General features: G+C 30.6%; 1 protein-coding gene across 2 annotated transcripts in view; it reads left to right on the top strand.

Annotated features, from left to right (window-relative positions):
* Positions 1-4,570: 4,570 nt before the first annotated feature.
* Positions 4,571-22,764, top strand: part of LOC107442964 (CRISP/Allergen/PR-1) — a 60,293-nt gene continuing 42,099 nt past the window's right edge. The window contains exon 1 of one of the 2 annotated variants that reach the window (XM_071179051.1): positions 4,571-4,658. The gene's annotated coding sequence lies outside the window, so the exon portion shown is untranslated. Of the gene's footprint in view, positions 4,659-11,220; positions 11,376-22,764 lie in introns of those variants that run through there. The other variant, XM_071179050.1, reaches the window with a different exon arrangement.

Genomic DNA, 22,764 nt, shown 5'->3' with positions numbered 1-22,764 from the left:
TGATAAGATAGTTGTTAAAGTTTTGTGACTTAAACTGACCTCCATTATCACTTCTTAAAATTTTTATCTTTTTGCTGTGAAAATTTTCAACCATTCTCTTGTATTCATCAAATTTCTTTATGACTTCATCTTTAGTTTTGATTGGATACACTGTAGAGTAACGAGAAAAATCATCGGTGAACACAACAAAGTAATTTGAGCCTCCCAGTGATGGCGATGAAATCTTTCCGACTACATCAGAGTGCACAATTTCTAATGTTTCTCTAGCTCGTGTGTTAGAGAGTTTTGGAAATTTCTTGAGCCTCAACTTTCCTTGAATGCACACAGAGCATGGCTTGTTTGTTTCAGGATTGAATTCTTATTTACTTTTAGTGGTTATTAAGTCTTTCAAGATGTCTGGGGAAGGGTGTCCTAGTCTGCGATACCGACTCCATTAGACTGGCTCGTTAAAATGTACGCTGCAGGACAATCTTCTACTATAATATAGAGTCTTCCCTGTCTTCCAGCTCTCAAAACTATTTCACCAGTTTCTGACAATATTTTTGCTTTACCATAGGCAAATTTAATCTTAAAACCTTTCTCTTCAATCTTGACAATCGACAGCAAATTTCCACCTAAGTCTGGTACATATAATGCATTAGAAAGGTTAATGTTGCTTTTGGTTGAATCTTCTTGGTAGTGATGTTTCCTGTTTCGGTTACTTGAACTTTTTCAGAATTCACCACTTCTACTACTGATGTGTAATCAGTTAGCGATTCGAATTTCTTTCGATCTGACGTCATGTGCTCTGTGGTACCACTGTCTAGAATCCAGATTGCTGAGTCTTCAGCTTTAATTTTATTTGTTACGAAGGCCCAGTTCGTTTTTAAATCTATAGCAGTCTTGGCACTGCTTTGATTTCTTTGCTGTGCTCCTTCAAAATTTTTGAAGATGTGACCCCATTCACCACAGCTAAAACACCTGACAGTTTTCTTCCAATTTGAAGCTGTTTCGTTGTTTCTTTTTGTTGTCCATTTCTTCGCAGTGTTTGTCTACATTGATCTTTTTTAATACTAGTTTTTTGTGTGAAGTGCATGCTCTTCCAGCTCTTCAGCAATGGGCACATTTCTATATATTCTTTTTCCTTCAACTAATAGTCTAGACTTCACAATGGTTGTTGTCAAGTTATCTTCATCCTTTTCTAAGTTCAGGATTAAGCTTTCATATGATTTTGGCAGACCTATTAACATGACGAGGGCAACTTCTCTGTATTACTACCACTCGACAGTTTTCGGTGTATTTCAATCAATCTGTTTAAGTATGATTGAATTGCTTCACCAGGCTTCAATGTAATGTTAAAAAAATCCTTCATTAACTGCAAAACATGCAGTAAGCCAAATTTAGTATGTATGTACATCTTTCAATACAATCCATGCGTCCCTCGCTTTGGCACAGTCGCCAATATCATCTAAAAACGTATCTTAAACTAACAAGAATATTAGGGTTAATGCTTCGTCATTTTTCTTTCTCTCATTTTCGGACATTTCTGCAAGGCCATAGCAAGGCCGGATTTACGTATAAGCTAAATAAGCTGTAGCTTCGGGCCCCGAGATGACAAGGGCCCCCAGATCTTACTTTCCCTCCTCTTTTTTTAAAGTTTTATTCGGAGCTGGGGCCGTCAGAAGCCCAAAATTCATTTTTTTCCTTTTTGCATTGTTGGACATAATAAATATAAATAAATGACTGAATAAAACAAAAAACTTCGTTGTCATTAGTAGGGAACATATCATCTTTCAAGCAATTTGNAAAGAGGCATACAAAAAAAGCAAATTTCATTTCAGTTAAAATCCTCAATATTATGTATTTAAACTCCTCGAAAATGTAGTAAAAGAGGTATACAAATTAACTGTCGCAAACAAATCAATATTAATTAAGAACGAAACAAAAATGATATCGAAATATGCTGAATCACTAATGTGACCGGGATGAAAGACACCGGCTTCTATTTAATTGAATAGTAAAACTAGAAGGTGTTTCTAAAATTCTGAAATCTATCAGGCTTTAATTTTTTTTTCTGTCACAAACTTTATCAGTAATAAAAAATAATAAATTCGTTAGATTTCAATATTGGTTCTGTTTTTTCGTTGATTAAATGTTAAACATTAACAGATATTTGTCTTTTAAAACATTTCATTCTATAATAAGATAATTATTCTACAATTGTAATTATCTAAAACTAATTGCTAATTGATATAGTGTGTTCCATTGATATGTTGAATGCTCGTTTCGGCTGGATGCCCGGGACTGTTGCTTTTTCACATCCTAGCCACTATACACCATCAAGAGCAGAGCTGAAACTTTAAACCTGTATGACATTTATTCTCTCTGATATTCAATAGACCCTTTAATATATCCTTAAAAATATAAGCCAAAAATGTACATAAATAATGATAATTTTTTTTTCTTGCACTAAAATTTAACAAATGTACTTAAAATAATTAAAAAGAAAGCAAAAATAATGAAGAAATATTTTCAATATAAACATCAATTAAATAATATGAGCTTAAGAAATATTCTTTTTATTTTTACAAACAGTATTAATATAACGGCCCTCACCTGCTCCAAGGACTGCTGGATTGTGTTCAAAATGACAAGGATACGGAGTTGAATATTAGTAGTCGTAAACTCGAAGTTGGGTCGGCTGTGCAATACTGTTATAAAATAAACTAATAAATTTGGCCGGGATAGCCTGGCTGATAGGGCGTAGTCCATGTTCGTGAGAATATGAGTTTGAATCCTGCCGGCAGAAGAATACCCATGTATAAAATAGTGACTGGTGCATGTTAAATCTGTTAGGATCACGAAGTCCTCCAAGTTCTCATACCAAATAAATATCTCTGGGTACTAATCTAGCAGTTCCCTTGTTTTCTGGATTGGGTTCAAAATGACAAGGCTACGGAGTTGAATATTAGTATTCGTAAACTCGAAATTGGGTCGGCTGTGCAATGACTGTTATAAAATAAACTAATAAATTTGGCCGGGATAGCCTGGTTGTTAGGGCGTAAACTCAAAATTGAGTCGGTTTTTCAACGGCGGTTATAAAAAAAATAAAACTAATAATCAAATCGTATTTTCATATTTTCTACGCACATTCAAAATTTCATAATTCTAAGTCTTATAGATTTTGTAATGTAAAGAAAAAACAGTTGAGAAAAAAATTCGTAAAAAAATTATTAAAAATTGCTAATAAAATATATTCAAAATGAATTAAAAAAAAAAAAACTCTGTTAAAAATATAGTGGCCCAGCACGCCAAATTTTTACTCTGTGCTTAAAATGTGTTTCTTTTGCAACTTTTTCCTCTCGTTCAAAAAATATGTGCAATAAAAGAAAGGTTCTACATAATAGTCTCATCACAATTAACATATTTAACAATAAAGTAATGTTATCAAATTTTTTAATAATATAATGTTAATACTCAACAATAACGAATAGTGACAGTTTACTTTAGGTGTATAGAAATGGAATTGAACTTATAAGGGCCCCATCATTTTCAGTAGCTTAGTGCCCCACCAAGCTTAAATCCGGCCCTGGGCCATAGCCAGGCTCAACTGCCTCCCAGCATTTCTTCTGCACCATCAGTGCGCGGGCACGTATTGCCCATGCATGATAATTTTCGCCATTTAACTTCTTCAATTTATATTCTTCCATAGCGGCGATTTGTGCTGTTGTGCTGCCTATCTTCTTAGATCTGAATTTCTAATGTTTATTCACACGGAGATTATAACATGAGACGAACTTCGTCGAAAAAAGAAAAAGACGCATCTATTAATATTTTCAAAATTATAACAACAACTGTTGCCAAAAGCAGATGAACAAAAAGGCAATACATCATTTAGATGGCTCGCAATAACCTTGATTGGTTGATTCTATCAATATTTGGCTAAACATATGCTTTTTTCCCTGTTCTGGCATTTTATATTACTTTCACCTTCAACATCTGATCGCCTTATTTAATATTTTATTTTGTAATGGGCGGTGAACAGCCGATCCAATTCAGAGTTTATGATTCTCAATTTTCAAATCCGTAGCCTTGTATTTTTGATCCAAACCCTGAACACAAAGGAACTCATGAATCAAGCATTGGGACAAATTAGCTTTCGTGGAGGACTTTAACTTTATTTACTATTATTGTTTTTAAAAAGAAAGAAAAAAAGTGTGACCCCGTAATTTTTTTCACGCTACCCTACGTCTTTCATCTCCCCTGTTTGAACGCCACTACTGCATAAGCTAGGGAAAACATCAAACTACAAATTCCTTTGTAACAGTCCTTCCTGCGCATTTTAAAGAAAAGTTCGAAAGCATTAAAAGTCACAAAACGGTTATTTCTATTGTTTAGATTTGCGGCAGCTTCATCAATGATTAATCATGATTTCTTCGAAATATCGAATTGAAACAAAAGTTCGAATGATGAAACTTTTGCTTATTGTGTAATACGACGAATTTCGTTCACAATGTTTTTTTAATACGAAATAATAATCTGTAGCTTTGATTATATAATAATGAATGGTTTTAGAACATAAATATATTTTGAACAAGTAAGAGCATTTTGAAATTATTTTTGTATCATAACATTAAGTTTACATTCAGTGACATCATAACATTCAGTGACTCTCAAAGGTAAGTAAACCTGAGATCACTTTCAATGAAATTGAAATAAATATGAATTATCTGAAATAAACCAAAATTTAAAAACAAATAGGGATTTATAAAGGTATGCAATTTTCACTTAACTTTAAATTGTATGATTTTACTTGTAATTATTGAAAAATACAAAAATACAAAAATTGTAAAAATAGGTCGAAGAAACCAACATATGTACAGTCCGAAAAAATAAAAAAGATATCACCCTGAATAACTTTCATTCTAACGGAGTTTTGCGAACTAAGTGTCAATCTTAATGGTTCCTGGAGGTGACCTCAAATATGCTAATTAATTAGGGCTAACCATTAATTAAGTTACGAAATCAGACACAAAAACGTACTTTCTCTGAATAAACATTTTTTTTTTACATATTTGGAATCCTGGCCCTTGAAATAGGGGGGGGGGGCTGGAAAATTGTGAAACAATTGGGTCGCAATAAAGATTTATATATTTGGCGACAATCCAGAAAACAGTTAAGAAAAGTTGCCGCCGCTGATGAATATTTTAAGATAACCCATAGACTAATTCAAAAGAGGAATACTTAATTTTACTAAATTCTAAGCAACCAAGTTCTGACTACAAAAATAATTGAAATAATGTTCTGTGATTGCTCAGAGAGGTTTAATTAATAATTAATAGAAAATATTTCGAAGTTTCCAGGCAATAGACAATTTTTAACAATATTATGTCTAAAAAGCAAATATTTTTTTTCTTTTAAACTCCTTTGAAAAGAAAATTTGAATCGATTTATAAATTATTTATGATTTTCTAAGCTTTCAGAATTTAAATACATAAACTTTTTATTTGACATTATTTAGATTTTTTATGTTGTTTTTACTATATTTATAGGAGGATTTCATACTAAAATCAAATTTACATAACTTATTATCTATATACAAAAATTTAGGGATAATCATTTTTACAGCTTTAATCGAGTCTTCTAGGCCAGAAAGTTTGAAGAAACAAAAAAAGTGCTTGAAAAATAAAATGTAGATTGTATAGTAATTCTAATGCACATTCACAAGGTTTTCTATAATTTACGATATTTCTTTTTTCTGTAACTCAAGGAATTACTGAATGTTAAATGGCATTTTAAAAACATTGAAACATGTTATGTTTAAGAATAATATGTTGAAATAATATGTTGCATATTGTATGATTCATTGTTAAAAAAATCGCTTCATTCTGCTAGATATTTAGGTTACATGGTATTCTTTGGATAAAGATGATTTGCAAATAGCATCCTCATGTTTCGATACATTCTGAAACTTACGTTCACAAATTCACCATAAAATGTCGCACAGCAGGTTCTATAATTACGATAAGCTACATTTACCACCAAATACTGCTACTATGATTATTTTTGTTTTCTTATATATATCTGATGCTCTCTTTTTAAGCAGAGCACGTTAGTTCCTTAAGATACTGAAATGGGGTCACGAAAACTTAAAAGATAAAATATTCAATTTCATTAACTAAAAATATCTGGTCTAAAAATTTTAATTTTAAAGTTAAAGATAACTTTTACAATATTGATGCTCTTACGTTTTTAAAGACCACATGAATCCTGTTAAAATATTAAAATGCATATGTTTACTTTAACGAGTGTAAAATCCTCATCAAAGTAATGATCAAGACACAAATGTAATACAGTATAATTGATGATAAAAACTCAACGGGCTTCAAAAAATATGAAGAGGGAAGTAAAAGTCGACATGTTTCGAGAGTTCGAATATAAGCACCCAGTCTCAAGACTTGTCAGGTTTGAATGACTTGTGACTTTAATTATTGGACACTCAAAACATGCCTATTTTTATTGTCATCTATTATTCTTTAAATCACTGAAGTTTCTATATTTTCGATTCAGTTTCTTGGGATTATCCATTTAGTAACACAGCATATTAAATTATTTCACTCGATATTAAAATAGGTTTTACATAAGATATAGTCACAGGGCTCTTAGATTGAAAAAATAATAATTCACTACTTTCTAAAAAATCAATGCAGTACAATTTTTAAATTTTTTTTTTTTTGCTGCAAGCCTTAACATTTTTTAAATAAAAATGTTTCCGTAAAAAAATTCTGAATACAATTGAAATTTCAAGAGTCGAATGTGAAAATGGAATGTCCCCTACCACCAGGAATCGAAATTAAATAATGGCAAGGACAGCTATTTCAAACAAGTTAGCGTTTACGATCTACTCGAAGTTGTTTGAAAAGGTATTTTTTATATATCGATTCCAAAGTTTATTCTACGTATATTTTAGGGTAAAGTATGCCCTAAAATATATGTAGAATAAACTTTGGGAGGCTTTAAGGAGTATTTCGATCGAGTTTATTTTTACACCCTTATTTGCTTAAAATTATTAAATAATTTGCTTAAAATAAATTATTCAAGCTACATGATTTAATGCATTTATAGTATAATAGTAAACGGGGCTTAACCTTGATACCTTATCCTTAACCTTATCCTAATATCCTTAACCTTGATACCGCTATCGTGAAATAAATGGAATGAGCTCAGTTAAATAATAAAAATTAATTCTTTGCTCGTTTTAATTTTCAAGGTTTAATATGTTTCGATCAAACAGATTTCATTTTGGAAGTAGCGAAATTATTGAGTAGGCTCCTTGGAGCAATATCATTCTTATCCTCTTATGACGAAATAGAGGAAAAATTGTTTTTTTTTCAGTTTCTGTAAAAAGTATGTCAGCTTTCCTGCCGCGTTTTTTTTTTCTTTATCAAAATAAGTTTAAAAATTGCGTATTTTTTATTTCATATTTTTTTTTTTTGAATCAGATGATTCCAAAATTGGCACGACTTCGGCATCTTATTACAAATTTCAATTTTTAATATTTCCTGCTTAACAAAATAAGGTTGATAACAAATTGTACACTACACTACAATTATTACATCTACAATAATATCTATAATTACACTACAATAATATCTTGGGAATCGTGCTAAAGTTAAAAATTAAGCAAAATAGTTTAGTATATTATCCGGAAAAAAATCTACCATGGTATCATAAAGAAAGAGTAAAAGATATAAAATGAAATAATTAATTGGATAGTTCTGTGAGTCACACGTGGTCAGATAATTAAAAATTTAATTTCACAACTAAGATGTTAGGACGACATTTAAAATACTGAGCTATTTTAAGACACTTAAAAATTTTGACTACGTATTCGACAGCTTTTTATGTTCCGTATCTCTATATACTCTTTGTAGTAGCTTTATAAAACATCAACACTATTTTGGATAATCTATGTTGAAGTCATATGAAACAGAAAAAACAACAAAGAAAAAGACAATCAATAATTTATATTCTTTTTTTTCGAAAAAAATAGTATGCTTAGTATATAATCAGCTGTTTTGCATCAAATAATTTCAAACATCGGAATGTTTTTAAGTTCTTAACAAGATTTTATTCTTAACTAGCAGACACTAATTCTTTTAATAAAAAGCTTGACAATAATTTAAAAAGGAACTTTACTTTAAAGAAAACGTAAATTAAAGTACTAAAAAAGTGATTAGTATATTAATGAAGAAATAATATACATAGTAGCGTAAAGAAAAAGATTTTTAAAAATGTTAAAATTTAATTAAATAGTTGGTCAAATACTTCTGCGAAACACTCCCGGACAGGTGATTAAAAAATTTCTTTTAAGATTAAGACAGTATATGTTGTTTTGTAAGAAACTTTAAGATGTTAGCTAAATAAATCCCTCATAATAAAAGATGTCTGAAACAGTCACCATAATATGATATAACTTAGTTTACTACTTTTAAGCACTTCAATTAAACATTTAAAGCCACCATTTCTGTCCCTTTAGCCCTTGTTATAATTGAGAAATTATATTAGAATAAGAAATAATCAACAGTCATCTAACTTCGATCAACCATTTAAATAAACTACCTTTTTAAATAAACCATAGAAGTTAAAAAAAATTACTACCATACTATTTGGAAAAAGGCATCGACGTGAAAAGGTTAAAATTATCAAATAAATGGTAAAATGAATGACAGTTCTGAAATTAGATTTAAGGTTTGTATCTGTTACTAAATATATTGTAATAAGAACTATAATTTTGAAAAGCAAAATTTACACTACAATTATAGATATACGAGGCGATGAGTGGACAAGCGTTAATATTCTAGGAAGTTTTATTATTGTGATTTGAGTTTATATGTACGCGTCGTTTTATCATTCATATAAGAGTCATTTATAAATTGTTGTGAGAGTAAAACAAATTTAAGAAAATTAATAAAGCAACATAAACAAAGTGTAGGATTTACCATGTTTTTAGTGTTACCGTAAACCGGGGCGAGTCTACCCATCCAGGGGCGAGTCTACCCATTTTAGTTTTATTTAATTTTCACTATTTTAAATTGCAAATAAAATTTTTTTTAATGACGGATGACTCAGTTCAGACTCTTAGGAAGATGGCGCTGTAGTAGTTTGATCCGTTTTTATTTATTTGGTGTCTTTTTAACGGAAGTGTGTTCAAAATTAGGCAGTGGNTTTGAAAAGCAAAATTTACTCTACAATTATAGATATACGAGGCGATGAATGAACAAGCTTAATATTCTAGGAAGTTTTATTATTGTGATTTGAGTTTAAATTTACGCGTCGTTTTATCATTCATAAGAGTCATTTATAAATTGTTGTGAGAGTAAAACAAATTTAAGAAAATTAATAACGCAACGTAAACAAAGTGTAAGATTTACCATGTTTTGAGTGTTATCTTTTTATCTGTCTATATTTGGGTAAAATATCACCGTTCATTATATTTTGGGTTGCAGCGAATAGGAGTCTTCCAAATTATTATGTTGCTTGTTTCATTGAAATTTAAATTTAAAAAAAACGCGTTAGATTGTAAACACTAGGAGTATAATAATATTGGATGGCTCTCTTTTTCAAACTTTGGCATAAAAATCAATCGGAAGTAGTAACCCGGAAATCTTAAGACGAATTTTAAACCTGAGTGTCATCTTTGCTGTACAGGGTCAACCATCCACGAGGCTCGAAGGATTGGAAAAAACATATTACTGAGTGATGAAAGTATGTTCTTTATAAATCAAGATGTTCGAGTTTGGATGAAGAAGCATTTAAATAAAGAGTGTCTGAACAATCGGTAAAATGTGAAGCTATTAGGGAGTGACATGGAAGGTTCATTCTCGAGCACTATCGTTTGAAGATGGATGATATTTTCTAAGAAGATTTAGCTTTAAAATCAAGTAGCATCCGGCAGGAAATGACAATGGCCGGGTCATTATTCACCAGATCTTAATCCATTTGAAAATTTATGGAGAATAGTAAAGAAAAAAGTTGACCCAACAAGCAAAGCTGAGATAGTGGGAAAGCATTCAACCTCTAATCCCAAAACGTGGTCTATGTATTGTAATAAAAGCACCCATCCAAAAAAAGTGGCAGTTGTTTACATCAAACGGATGTTCCGTTCTATTAATTACCACTTTAAGAAGGCGTTTTATCTAAATTTTAATGTTATTGATATCATATTGCGGTAGATAGAACTACCCTTGTTTTTAAAATAATAAAACATGTTTTCTTTAAAAAAAAAGAATCGTACCATTAAAAGGACACAAATAGTCTACTTGGGCTAATGTAAACAAAGAAACAATCTAGTTTCTTCCAGGCAGAATCATTCTATGCAGTCACCAAAGCTCAAGACGATGCTATGAATTATGAATTAACTTTTTTTCTCCATTTTTAATTGAATTTTAATCTTTATAACAAAATATTCTTATATTTGGGACCCCATAAAATTTTATTGTAAAATTGTGAAATAAATTGTGTCATTCATTTATACTTCATTTGATTTTTTTAACGTTTAGAAATGTTGCAAAATAACGTAGATTTTCATTTGTTTATTAAATGCTGTTAAATTTGTAATTTAATGAAGTTAAAAACAAATGAAGTCAGAGACTTTTTAGTGTCGAAATGTTTCAACGATTCTAATATTTTGAGTTTGAGCTGCACAAAAAAGAAAAATCTTACAATTTTATTTATGTGATAAAATATTTTCTGAACGCGGAGTCTCAGGCGGATGTATTTAGAAGTTGCGGTTGGAAATTGCATAACGTGATTGAATAATGCACTGAACTATAATTACCAAAACATATGAAAATAAAATACATATATTCTTCGTGAAAATATTAAAATGAATTAATACATTAAAAACAACTAAAAGGTGGAAAACGATAAATTAAAAGCTTTAGAAAGTAAGCAATACTCTCAACAAAAGGAGATGCATTCTAAAAGCACGACGCAGCGAGTGATTTTTCTTTTTAATTATGGCTATTATATAAACAGAATGGCCATCCACAATGGTAAGATTCCTCGTTTCAACCAAATTTCACAATGCCTGCAGGTTTTTAAAATAAGACAGAACAATTCATTTTTGTTTTCCTTTCTTCTTCTAAAGATTTCTGCCTTTTAGTGAAATGACGACAGCTATAAATTTTCATTCAAAATGACGAATATCAAAGCTTTGTTGGAAATTCAGGTAGTGTCAGTGTATATATGAGAAAACTGATCGTTATTTCTAGTGTGGCGGCTTTTCATAAGAGTTCTTCAATTCTGAGAGTGAAAGTAATATCGGGCGAATAAAGTCGGTTAAAACCATTTTAGAAAATTATTGCTCCATTAAAAAACTTCATCCAGCAAAAGTAAGTTATTTAGTATATTATTAAAATTTTTTTGTGAACTTGCTTTCGTGATTGTAACGATGGAATTTTAAAATTGTAATTTTGACCACTTATCCGACTAGATAGAGTACTTACAGCTTTGCAGAAGTTTTGTGCCTTATAGCAATTCAAGCTTTAATCGTTTTTTTTGAAAGCTAAAAGATGAATTTTTTTCACGATATTATTCTCTAAGGCAATTTACCGTCGATTAAAAACCTTTTTCCGATTCACTTTTAATGAGAGCTCTGTATGGGTTGACATTGTGTGTCTGCTCTGAGATGTTCGTTGGTCATCAAACCAAGAACCTTCGATAAAAAGCACCGACCCTGCAGGGTGAGTTAGAAAGCTTTTTATAGAGTAGTCGCTGCAAATACAATTTTCGTCAGTGGTCCGACCGCTTCAAGCAGAATTTACTTCCAAATACAATTTATAGTGGATCGAAATATTGGCATCTTTCTGATTATCTAGAACAGTGATCTCGAACTGGCGGCCCGAGGGCCGCATCCGGCCCGCGAATCTTTTTTTGTGGCCCGCGAACTAAAATATATTAGTTGTCATTTTTTTGCGAACAATTTTCGCGAAAAATATATATGGGTATAAAATACTTTTCTCATTAATAAAAACCGTTTCTGTGAGATTTAACATACCAATGGTGCAAAAAAAATTATTTCTCAGGTTTTACATTCAAGAAAATATTTATTCAAATACAAAAATAATCGTGTATGTTGTTTATTTAATTTTTGTTGTATTTTGTGAATATAATTTAGCGTATCAGAAATTTTCTCGAAGAAATTCTCCGGTTTTTGAAACCACTCATTTTGAACGAACACACAAATTTTAAATGTAAATATCTATTCTCTGGTGATTGCAGCAGACAAACCTCAATTTTCTTATTGAACATTTTGTGTTCTACTATGTAAGACTAACCTTTCTAAAGTTTTATATCTTAACAATCTGTTGCACGTTAATTGTTTAATACACAGGTGCACATTAAAGTTATTGTAGCCCGAATTTTCAAATATGCAATTAAATATTTTTAAAATTCTATTTCTTATTTTAATTTGTAATTCAATACTTTTGTTTTCTGCAACTTGATAAAAATCTGACAGTAATATTTAATGTTCCTTCAAACATAAAATGTTGATAAAGTTGCGGCCCGCCATTTGATTTGTGTCATTTAATTGTGGCCCCCGGCCTCATGTAAGTTGGAAACCCCTGATCTAGAATGCTGAAATTCTATCTGGATTCCGAAGCCTGATGACAGTTCTATTTCTAAAACGTTGTAGCGGAATTTATCTCCCTTTTATTACCTATCGAAATTTCGACCACACTTTACTACAAAGAAGAAAGTAATTATGTTTTTATGAAATCTAGAACAAGATAGGAAATCTCTTTTTAATATATTTCTGTTAAAATCGAAAATGATCCTTTTTACATTTTAGAAAGGACTGTGGAGTCAGAAAATTTGCGCTTATGAAATTATTTATAATTATGTAAACAACTGTTTTCGGTGGTAATATAAATACATTAAAAAGATTATGTGAGCTATCTCGAATGAATGATAATGAATTATATTACTTATTGCGCAGAATGAAAGAATCACATTTGAACTTATTTGAGTGTACAAAGTGCGCACAAAATAAACATACCGTTTTTCTTCTTTTTTGTTGTTGACGGATTTGGATTTTTGACTCCCGAAATATAGGGGGCAGCCGCAATCTGGAAATAGGGTCCCAACAGTTTCGTCAGGAGAGCGATCCGAAGTTTGGCCCCCTTAATGCTAATTTTACTTTTTGTGTATTTTGCCGCATCTCGAGAACTTTCGAGAATTCTCGAGAACTTTACAATTTTCTGCACACACTTATAAAATATGTTTATCCAAAGATAATTATGCAAAAAATAATTTTAGTTTATATTTATTACTTTATTTAATAATAGTCAGAAAAATTTTGAATTGTAAGGTACATAATTTTTTACATTATTTTAAAGTATGTAATTTTGAATAGCAAAATACAAAATTTGAGCAAAATCGTTATTTTGCTGTATCTTGAGAACCTTCCAAACGGATTTAAAAATTTTAACACATATTTAAAAAATTCGTTTGCCCAAAGATAATTTTATACAGAAATAATTTTTAGTGACTGTTTTGTTTTTATTATTTTATTCAACAACAGTCGAATAAAATTTAGAATTATTAGGTACACAGTTTTTTACATCATTTTAAAGAATATAATTTTACATGGCAAAATACAAAAGAGAAATCGATTGAATAGTTCTTGAGAAATCAAATTTTAGACATACGACTTTTTTGGAATTTTATAACTTAGAAGCTATTTGACCGATTTCCCCCAAATTTTGTATTTTGACATTTAAAATGGTGTAAAAATTTGTATTTCTTCTGTGAAATAAAGTTTGTATGAAATTATTGAGTTGCTTGGAAAGTAATTGCATTTTTTTCCCATTAGAGAACTTAATTGTATTTTTTTTACGGTTCTACTTCACACCTAAGCCGTATAAACATTTAAATATTTTGACAGCTGGTAATAGCAAGGCTTGATAGTGAAAAATTAATTAGCATATTTGAGGTTACCCTTTTGAAGATTAAAACTGTTTCGTGAACATCCGATCATTAGACAGAAGTTGTCGTTGGCCATTAAGGCAGAAGGGATGCGATTGTGCTTGTTTTCCAGTGGCGCCATCTATGGCCAAGAATTACACTGTTGCCACACCCATATGTCGCACGGACTCATTCATTTAGGGGCGGACTCATTCATTTATCCACAGATTGTAATGTTGACCTGAACCAGAGAACTAACAATCTCCAATTCAGTACTCCCAGAGGTATTGATTTGTTATGAAAACGTGAAGGACTTTGCGACTCTACAGATTTAACGTGTACCAGTCACCATTTACGACAGTCTTCGGCCGGCTGGATTCAAACTCCCGTTCTCACGGACTTGAGTCCAGCGCCCTGCCAACCAGGCTATCCACCCTCATTAGACAGAAGTTAATTTGGAGATATATTTTTAATTTTGAGCAATATGAGTGTGATATATTGATATGTATTTCCTTTAATGAATTTATATAAATATTTTTTAAATTTTTTTCGGTAGTTATGCTATAAAACAAAATTCCTTTTAAAATGAACTGTCTTTTACTTTAATTGAGCATTGAAAAATAGACCGGTTCATCATCAGGGATGCTTCCTAGGTCGACGCAAAGCTCTAGTTTTATGAAACTCTCATTTTATGAAGCTCTAATTTTATGAAACTCTAGTACTACGCAAAAAAAAACTATTACTATTGCGGAAAAATATAAAAATTTACAGTTTGAAATTACACTAGCTTAATAGTAATAATAATACTCTTTTGAGATTTGGCCAAAATTTTAATAGAGCATAAGTTACAGTCGACTCTTCAGCTCTGGTTTTAGGTGTGATGAAGTTAGAACTAATTTCTTTTTTTTTATCAACTTAAAAAACGTTAAGCAATTAAAATTTTACCATTTTTCATTTTCATTTGTGTATCGAAACAATCTAGACAATTGAGATCAATGGTTCAAAATCAGTTCAATATTTGAAGTAAACTCCCGATTACCTGTGAACCAGAATTTCGCCAAAATCTCTAGCGTGTACTAAGTTATACGACAAATACTATTTTTTAATTTTATTATGATGTCTTTTGCATAACCGATTTTATTCCACTACATTTAATCTGCGTGAGGTTCCGTTTTTTAATATTTGTGCGTGTTTCAGAGGCTCCTGAACTTGATAACTTGATCAGGTCGCCTTCGGGCAATCCCTGTGGGGTTAGACCAAACTCTTGCTAGCTCGCATGCCTCTTTTCTCCACAGAAACAATTGTAGTGCTCTAGCTTGTGGGTGACTTGGGGTCTTGTGCCGTTGGATCAGCAATTTCTTCGTGTTCTCGCGCTGTTGAGGCAGTTGCTGTCTAGGCGATGCATCTGCAAATGCTTACGCATGCGTCGCGTAAGCAAATTCTTCACAATATTTTGCCCACCACCGTCGTTTTGCTTTGCTGCATTAAAACTATAACATTTAAAAACGTGAAATTATGATAGTGAATAGAAAAATGTACAATGAATGCAGCGAAATAAAAAAAAAAGTATGCTTATAGTTAATTAGATTCGAGAATTATTAATTGCATAACGTGGGTCACTCTACAGACCATGCAGCTACAGAGTTGGAAGCTGAAAAGGTCACTTTTTATAAATTTATTATTATTCGAATGTTATTGCACTTTTAGTAGATTTTTTGTTCTCTTTTTTTTGTGAAATTTTGCTCTACTCTTTCCTTAAGTAATGACTGTATATCAAATTTGGAAAATTCATGAAACTTTCGAGATTTTTAAGTAATACGCTCACTCTTTTTTTTTTTTTAACAGCTTCCCTTACCATTTTTTTTTGTTGAAAAAAATGCAAAAAATCAACATATTTTTTTATTTCATTCATAAACACAAGGAACTAAAGTAAAACATAATTCACAAGTTATAAGTTGAAATTTTAATTTTTTTATGCGCAAAAAATATTTAATTTACAATCAGTTTCCCATTCAAATTTATCTCGGGCGAATGAAAAAAAGTTAAATATTAGTCTTTGTATATATGTTCACTTTTTCATAATCTGAAAAATCACCTGCATTACTTTTACTTTCGCTCGGGAAAGCCATTTTTTTTTCTATGCAAATTCAGAAACCATCAATTGCACAAAACACGTCCCACAAACAGCAAAAATTAAGAAACTTTCAATCACAGCAGTCATTATTTTTTGCTTTGCTTCCGGCCGAGTAAAAACGTGATAAAACAAAACGTATTGGCGAATTCTACTATTCCCGAGTTAACTCGGGATAATCAGGAAAGCGGTTAAAAAAAAAAAAATTTAAAAGAAGTTATCTAATTTTTTCTCATTTTATTTCTTTAAAAATTTAAATAACGACTATTTATCCCTTTGTATCTCTCTCGATATTTATTTTATATGTTCGCGGTTTTGCTGATGTTGAAAGTAACAAAAAAAAATAATGTGAATAAATAGAAGAGATTGAAAAATTAGATATCGCTGCATATAATATCTTATCACTTATATTAAAATGTAAAACTCTGCATTCATGAATTCAGGAGAGATAAAACTTTTTGTTTATTCGAATCTATATAAAATGACATGAGGATATTTTATGTTATTATATCGTTTCAAGTACTTCTCTTTGATTTCTTCTGATTGTGTCCCAAGTTTGATTTCAGGCAAGTTTCAGGTTTCCAAATCCAAGGCAATAATTCAATTCGTTTCTTTTGTCGGTGGCAAAAGGTAGGAAATGCATACGTTACCGTCCGTGAATGACAGAAATCGAGATAATGTCGACATTCACATAGTCGATTGGGTGAATGTCTGAAATATTTGTTATATCCGATTGGATATTAATTTACTTGTCGATATTATTACATTTCTTCGATATTTTAGTATCGGCTGAGGATAGATTAGGAGAAACATCAGTGTTCGGAGTACCGGTGAAATGCATTCTGACCAGTGGCCCTTGACCTTGAGAAAACATTGTAGGACATACCGGGCAAGGGCACTGAACCTTAAAATAACATTGATGTAGGGCATGCCGGGCAAATGTATACCGGGCAGTGGCACTTAACTAGACCTAAATATTTCGCACTTTTTATTAAAGCGACTATGTGATTGTCAACATTCACCGGTGGGTCAACGACCACTCATTTCTGTTATTCACAGTAACACGCACTTTTTAATAGTGACGGGCACAGAAGAAAGAATTTATTTTCGATTTCAGAATTTGGAAAACGTTATTCTTTATCATTTTTTTAATAATTTTTTCGCCTAAAAATGTCTATGATTTTCACTCTTAAATCAGAAAAATAAATGTCAGAGTAGGGAATATCGAACAAGTATATGCAATGGCTTTTAACTTCAGAAACTATCAGCGATCGGAATACCGAGTGATGTGATGAGTATTTCGTTTTTTATCACATTTCACAAACGCGATAGTTATTGTTAATAAAAACTTGGATAACAACTCGGGATAAGTGTTGTCCGGTATTTACTATAATGTTCTTTTTAAGACTAGTGCAAAAACATGATTTTGGACAAATTTTTTAAAATCGAGTATTTTATAAATTTGAAATTCTTGTAATCTTAAATATCTTGTTTGTACTCCAATTATTTACAAAGTTATAGCGGTTTTTGTGATAACACTGTGATAGTGATATAGTGATTTTGAATGCGTTTATCTCAAAATCAGATTGTTTTCACATTTTACACTACCTTAAACGAGCTATCTCATGTTGTTTTTAAAATGATTGTCAAAAATTTTTCATGAGTGTTTATGATTATAGTTTTACAATGTTTACGAAGAGAAAAAAGTATAATTTCATTTTTTTAAGCATGTTTTTTCAAAATGTTTTAAAATACTGTATTTTTAACGACATTGATAATCACCCCAGAAGCATATGCATTTGTTTTAAAGATAATAGTTCAAAATATAGTAAAATAAAAAGAATAAATAAAAAGAATCTTTCTATATAAAAAGAATTTTTTGCTTATGGAGATAGAAATTTTTTTTTTTGCAGTCTTTACAGTATATGAAACCTTATTTTAACCTAAAAATGGCCATTTAAAAAGCAAAACCAAAATAATAATTAATTTTTGCTATTTCTACGCACAGTAAAACAAATAAACTAGTTTTTTAAAATTTTATATTAATATTTTTTTAAAAAAAGTTGTTGAAACTTGTCATCGGATACTTTAAGCAAAAAGTCCCGTATGCAAGTGCCCCGGTATTCCTGACAGCGTTTTTCCAAGGCCATTGCCTATTGCTCATTACGTTGAATTTTTTTTCTTCGTTCTAATTTCTAATTTATCCTAAGTGAGAAATTCATAGCCACTTTCGGAAGAGGAGAAAAAAAAATTTCCGATCTTTGTAATCGAAAACAAATTCTATCCGCTGTTGCTGCGTTGGAAAAAAAATGCTGTGATACATTGCCCCATTTTTCTGCACTTGCAAAAGAAATGGAACAACATAGAGAAGAAGCTTGGAATTGGAGGTTTTGTCGAAAACAGTTCGATCCCCCCACACGCACTTACTTGTTACTCAAGTGAGGCAGAGGCCAACAATAATCAGCGATTTCGATTCTACGTAAGACAAATAAATAAAAACAAGCAACAATGCATTTACACCACGTGGCAATAAACCAAGACACGAAGAACAAAAGAGACATTTAAAGAAACAACATGTAATTAAGACTCAGAACATACTAACATCTGCATCTTTTTCTTTTATTGTTGTTATACGTTTGGATTATATTTTTTATGGCATTTTTCGGTGCATTTTCAAGATTATTGTGACATTTGGTCACATAATGTTTTTCCTCTTTATATTTTAGAGAAATTTTTTACATTTGAGATTTTTTTTTCAAGTATTGAGTCTAATTTTAAGGCGTATATTCTCTAAGAATATCGATATTTCAGACATACATTTTCTAAAAATATGGACTGCGCTACAATTGGAAAAGAAAAAGTGTAATTGTAAGTGTTTCGTGGAGTATTTTCAACTGTAGGAGAATCCAATTTCTATTCCTTCTGCTATGTGATTGATTCTTGACAACAATTTATTGGTTCATGACAACAAGCACTGAAATATCATAAACAACTCATTATAAAGGTGAGCCACGATAAAAAAGGATTAGTATTTTTTTAAATATTTATTAATCCGTATGTAGTTCATAAAGCTACGAAGACTCTCATGAAATTGTGTTTTTTTAACAAATGATATGCTATTTTTAAAGCTAGTGATGGCTGATTATTAAAATTACATTCGTTCCAAAGATATTTGATTTTTAAAAAGTGGCTGATATTATAAAACAGTATACACAATTTAGTAAAGTAATAAAAAAAAGTAATAATTTACACATACAATTAAAGCTAAATGACTACATTTATATTTCATTTTAACTATTTTAGCTATATGTGACGTACATGTTCATTAAACGTAAGCAGCCATTTTTATTTTACAACAAGACTTTAAAACGTTTGAGTAAATGTATATTAAATGAATTTAAATTAAAGAATCACCATTTGAAAATTTATACAAGTCTTTGTTATTTTCTATTTTATCTCAAGTGTCAAGAGAAATTAAAATGCATTTCAAAGTTATCTTTGACACTCAAATCTTGCCAATAAAGCCCATTTCTAGCTAACAAATTCACTTCGAAATGAATTCGAAAATGTATCAAATCTCAGCCTCTTATCTCAGTTGAATCACACTTAGTTGAATGAGCAGGAACTAGACTTAAAATTGATCTTGGACACTCTAGCTAACAAATTTTAATTAAAATGAATTTAAAAATATATCAATCCCTTTTTATAGTTGAACCATAACAGAATATGAATAGGAGTTATTAGACTTGAATATGAGCAGAAACAAAATTGTTCTAGGATATTCTAGCTAACAAACTTAATATAAAATGAATGTAAAAATATATCAATCCCTTTTCATAGTTGAATCGTAAGCAGGAACTAGACTTAAAAATGCTCATGGATATTCTACCTCAACATTTTTTTTAAAAGTTAGATAAAAATAATTTACATAATGGATATCTTTAAATTATGTGGTTTATTGCATTGCATACGTAAGACATTCAATCTATTTTTTAATTTATTTACATTTGCATTTCGTTTCAACCCTGCTGTGGCTGTTGATAGGCGTTCATCAACTTTCCTTCATTCAAAAATTGCTTTCATTTGGATTCTTTTACATTTCCCTTTCTATTCTTTTTAAAATCTTCTTTTTTATGTAACGCTGAGCCTTCGACTTCTCCAAGAAGTGCAGTTTGCTTCATTTTGTGGATAGCAAACCCCATCAGCTGTATATCATTCAAAAGTTAGGAGAAAGAATTTAAGTATTCATACAAGAAAATATATCTTTCCCACCAGAGACTTGATTTTATAAAGCAGATGCATACCTGCCAACTTTTACGCATTTGGCGTAAAATTTTATTTTTATGTTTATAGTGGTAGTAAATATATATTTTCTTTACTTTTATAAACTTAATTTTTAAATGATTTTGATCACCACTATTCTTAAAAAAATTAAGCATCTATATTAATATGTCTTACTACCATGGTCGTAAGCTTAAGCTTTTTCAAATACAACGCATTTTTTTGCTTAAAATTGAAATTTTAATTCCATTTCATTACCACTGGGAAAAATCATAATGGAAGTGATTAAAAGTTGGCAGGTATGCAGATGTCATGATTTTATTAAAAAATAGCTTTCATTTGTTTTGATATTGTAGTGATTCTGTTCTTGATTGAAAGTTTGATACTAAAAATAGGTTGATTTTATGGGTTGATTTGCGATTCTAACAGTTATTCATGATTGTTAGGTTATAATTTACTAATTTTAGTTAGCACCGTGTATGCTATTTATGAAAGTTGGACACCATCTCAATTAAAAAAAAAAAAGAAGTCATAAGTTTATGCTCTTAAAAATCCCTTGTAATTTAATTTTTCATTATTAGAATACATACTCAATATATTATTTGATACCTAATATATATGACTCAAATATATTATTTGAATTCTTAAACGTATGCTAAAATAAAAGAATTATTCATTGATTTCATCTCGAAATTTTATCTTATTAGAAAGATGTCACTCAATTGAAAAATTCTTTTAAAAAATTTAAGATGTTGACCGGTTTTTAAGTTTAAACAATTATTTACTTAGTTTATCTGCCTGAGATCCAATCTTTTAAAAACAGCAGAAAAACCGATTTTCACTTCCAAATAAGTAGCTTGGAAAAAATAAACTCATAAATGTGATAAAATATTTCCTTTCAAAATTCATTGAATGTTTAACTTAATTAACCTTTTTCAGTTATTTATAATAAAAAATGATACATTTTAGTTCTTAGCAATGTTTGCATAGTGTTGGGATATTTTTGCTGTTCATATGTATAACAAACAATAATTCCTTACAATAAACGTTTATACACGGTAATATGATTGTATAAGAAAAGAAAAAAGATGCTTCAATGGGGGATGATCCCCAACAAGGCCGGTGATGTCATTTTTAATAAATCTTGTTTAATAGCACAAAATGAAATTGATGGAAAACGCTTTATCATTTGAGCTTTCTTTTAAAAAAATAAGAAAACTACTTAGAAAATTGCTTGAAACGATCTTTAAGATATTCAAGTCGGACATTTTTTTATTAGTTGCCAAATACTATTTTCTAAAAAATTTTGAGAAAAAAATTTCAAATTTGTACCACACATACGTAGCATAAAGGAACTACTTTAATGACTCATATCTTGCGCAGTTTTAAGTACATTCTTCTTAAAATTTAAAAACTATAACTTTATAATTCATTTTGAATTTCTTTAAAAAGTTTGCTTTATTTTATTGAATATTTTTAAAGTTATAGCAAAAAAAAAACACAAAAAAAGCGCAAGACAAAAAAATTTAGTTTTATTATAAAAATGCTGTCCATATCTCCATAAATATCTAAGCTAGGTTTACGAAATTTTGCGCTATAGCATATAATAACCAAAATAACTGCTACAAGTTACAAATTTATTCCTATCTTGTTTGGCATAGTGTGTCCAAAAATACAATTTTCCAATTGTAAATTGTTGTCTATCTCTCAAACTCTAAAGTATGAGGCATCCTAACACATGATTGTCTTCTAAAGTTATAAAATGATTTTCTCATTACTTCTTGAGAAATGTGAAAAAATGCATAAAAATGTATTAGTACAGAAGTGCTTCCATCATTTTGTCCAACCCTTGTGTGTGTGTGTCCATATGTATATGTGCATGTACACCGAAGAGCCATTACATTATGACCACCCTGCTAATAACATGTAGGACCACTTTTAACCCTCTAAACTGCTAGCACCAGCCGTGGCATTGAATCCTGGTGCTGATAGGTAGTCTGAGGTATCTGGTACCAAGCGCTCACAAACTGGTCCTGCAATTCCCTCACATTGCGAGGGGGTAGCGTGGCAGCACGAATTTGGTTTTCCAAGTAGGACCACAAATGCTCTATTGGATTAAGGTCAGGTGAATTTGGGGGCCAAGACATGACTTGAAAGTCACTGGAATGTTCCTCGACGATTCGACCCTTATGACATGGTGCATTATCCTGTAGGTAATTACCATCCTCCGCAGGAAAAACTGTTGCCATGAATGGGTGAACCTGGTCTGCAACTATGTTCAAGTAGCTTAGAGACGTCAGGGATGATTATGGGTCTTAATGTGCCCCATGAAAACATTGTTCCTGAGCGAGCCCATTGTTATGGATGGAGGGTGGTCATAATGTAATGGCTCTTCGGTGTAT

This window comes from Parasteatoda tepidariorum, chromosome 3 (assembly GCF_043381705.1).
Source record: "Parasteatoda tepidariorum isolate YZ-2023 chromosome 3, CAS_Ptep_4.0, whole genome shotgun sequence".
NCBI classification, from domain to species: Eukaryota; Metazoa; Arthropoda; class Arachnida; order Araneae; family Theridiidae; genus Parasteatoda; species Parasteatoda tepidariorum.
The sequence above is the reverse complement of the archived record's forward strand: the minus strand, read 5'-3'. Positions and strand labels throughout refer to the sequence as shown.